Here is a 2,854-nt window from a genome sequence, read left to right as displayed (position 1 = left end):
GGGCCGAGTACCTGCCTCCGGCCCCGGCCTGGCCCGCGCTGCGCCCACGGAGGGCACCGCGGGAGCTGGACACGAGTGGGGGGGACACACGGGAAGCTGTGCACGGGGGGCTTCATATGGGTGTGCACAAATAGCAGTACATGCAGAGATGTGTGCCCAAGGGACTTGTACATGCGTGTGCACGTGGGCTCTGCCTGCCTGCAGCTCATCGTAGCATCTACGCAGGGGTGCAGATGGACCCGGCCAGGCACCCCCGCAGGGGCAGCAGGGCGCTGAGCTCCTCTGCCTGGTCCAAAACCTGCAGGAAGTGAGGGCTGGGGCAAATCCTGTCCAGGCGGAGGAGCACTGGTCCCGGAGCAGCCTGCCAGATGGATCCCAGCCTCACCTGCCTGCCCATGGAGCCTGCAGACCTGCCCCCACAGCCTGTGCATTGCCCCCCGGGCACGCCCTTAGCCATCCTAGCAGGGCCAGTCTGGTTTATTGCTGACAGAGGATCCATCAGGGATCAGGAGTGGTTCCCAGGATGATCCCTGCAGCTCTCTGGGGACTGTTCACATCTCTGGGCTTTTGTCACTCCTACCATGTGATGAGTTTGGGGGTCTGAGCCTATCCTTTGGACTGCCTGGTCCAGCCTCACCCCAGGACAGAGCTGGGCAGGGCCAGCAAAGGTGTATACTATGCCCCCTCCTCCCCACAAATTAAAATGGATGTTTGCATGTACTGAGGGCTCATGAGGTGGCAGCCAGCGTCACATCAACCTGAAGATGTTCTTCAGATTCTTAGCCCCGGATACTGTGCTTAGAGCAGGGCACACAGCCTGAGCCAGGGCAGGGTCCTGTAGAAATCTCCCGAAAGTGGTGTGAGGTGCCGTGTTGTTGGGGGAGCGGGAGAGCCTAGCACTCTTGTGCCAGAGCAGGGAACCCACAGAGTGCAGTGGGAACCTGAAGCCCAGCCAGCCCTTCAGGCATGTCCTGTGCCCACCGTGCTGTGCAGCACTGACTCCAAGGTCTTGACCACACAGAGCCCCAGTCTCTGGCCAAGCACAGAGGTGACGTGTAAACAGAGTGGGCTGTCTGGGAAAAAGCACCCACCGGAGATGATGCAACTATACTGCAAGGGGCAAAGTTCTCAGCTGGCTGGGCCTGCTGGCAGCTCCCAGAATAGCCCAGGAATGTCAACAGGGAGGAAAGAGTGGGCACAGCCTGGCCTGGGAGCACAGCTCCCACAGGGCCTGTGAGCCCCAGCTGCAGGCAGCACACAGGCAGCACTGCCTGGGCACCACAGGACTGAGCAGATGGCACTTTCATCCAGGCAGAGGTGCACTGTGCATGCTCACAGTGCACATGCAATCACTTGCACAGATGCTCAGTGGTACATACCACATCTGCACACTCCCTTGCAAACACATGTTCAGTCCCCCATCCCAAATATTTGGATACATGCTCCGTTTGTGGACACGCTCACACATGTACCACATGCCCATTCCCCTGCCTTTTATTCCATGTTGCCATACTGGAAGTGGAGCGTTTCCTTTCTGACTCTCAGGGCAGGTTAAATTCCCCACAGGGCAGGGCTGCTCCTGCCTTCAACCCATGGAGGAAACCAGGTCCCTCTGCCTGACGCTCTCCTCACATGCAGCAAGCTGGAGGGAGCCCCAAGCTGCATCACTGAGTGGCGCTGGCCCAGGTGCCAGGGCAGGGGGGGGTCGTTAAAACCTCTGTGTCACCACCACCTCCCAGCAGCCACACCACAGCTTCACACATGCAGGAAAGGGAAACTGAGGCATGATGCCGTGCTGAATTCCTCCTTCCCTGCCAGATCTGCAGAGCCAGGATCAGGGCTGTGGCACAGCATAAAACAGGAGGCAAAGAGCTGTGGCAAAAAGGGTGAATTACTCTCTAACCCACCATCCTTTCCAGGCTGGGGAGCAGGGTCTCCCCAAAGGGATTAATCCCTTCAAACCTGCCAGGATCCCTCTGCACTCATCAGCACCCCATGGCTGCCCCCATGAATCCCCATTTCACCTCCAGCTTAGCAAGAACATCCGATCTGCCTGCCCCCTCACACCGCAGCTGCATGCACCCCTGTGCACTCTGGCCCACCAGATCTAGGCCAGGGGTCAGCGCGGAGCTGTGAGTGGTTCTTGCACCCATTGCATAAGTGTGTTGTTGATTAAGCAGTTCCCAGAAAGCAAAGCCCAGGGATCGGCCTGACCAAAATACCCCTTCTGGGTCCCCCCAGGCCCAGCACTTGCTGCACACACGGCTTCTGGGCCTCTGACCTCATGTCTGGTGGGGCAAGCGTGGCACCTGACAACCTGACCGAGAGGTGCCAACGGACTGGGTTAAGCAGGATCCCCCCCAAGAGCTCATGCACCAGCACCTGAGCATGGCTCCTGCCAGAACACCCACTTCTGCGCTGCTCTGCCACCGATGTCAGCCAAGGAAGTGCCAAAGCCAGCTGTGACCCTTGCCCGGGGGCCATGGCATAGGCCAGGCTCCGGCACTGAAAAGCTTCGTCCCCACAGGCCCCTCTTCCCTGGAGCAAGTGCTGGAGGCCACAAGCTGGAGGAGTATCCAGGCTGGAGGCTTGGGGGAACAGCTGACAGGGCTGGCAGCGCAGCAAGTGCTGGAGCAAGTGCCAAAGGCTTCCGCAGGGGCAGTGCCGCGGGGGGCAGTCCGTGCCCCTGGGGTCGAGGGGCCAGCACAGAGTGGGAGGCCGGGGCAAGGACTGGTGGAGGGCTAGAGGCACTGGGCTGGCGGGGCCGGGCAGTCCGGGGTCCAGCCGTGGGAAGGGAACGAGGCCAGGGCTCACGGCCAGGGAGGGAAGGTCGGTGGCCGTGCTTCCCTCGGCG

General features: G+C 60.6%; 1 protein-coding gene across 1 annotated transcript in view; it reads right to left on the bottom strand.

The window, feature by feature from the left end:
• LOC103901412 (inhibin beta C chain) overlaps positions 1 to 2,854 on the bottom strand; it is a 12,286-nt gene that overhangs the window by 2,287 nt on the left and 7,145 nt on the right. The window lies entirely within an intron of this gene.

This window comes from Aptenodytes forsteri, unplaced genomic scaffold (assembly GCF_000699145.1).
Source record: "Aptenodytes forsteri isolate BGI_AS27 unplaced genomic scaffold, ASM69914v1 Scaffold373, whole genome shotgun sequence".
Taxonomy (NCBI): domain Eukaryota; kingdom Metazoa; phylum Chordata; class Aves; order Sphenisciformes; family Spheniscidae; genus Aptenodytes; species Aptenodytes forsteri.
Note: the sequence above shows the minus strand (reverse complement) of the source record. Positions and strands in the feature narration are given on the sequence as shown.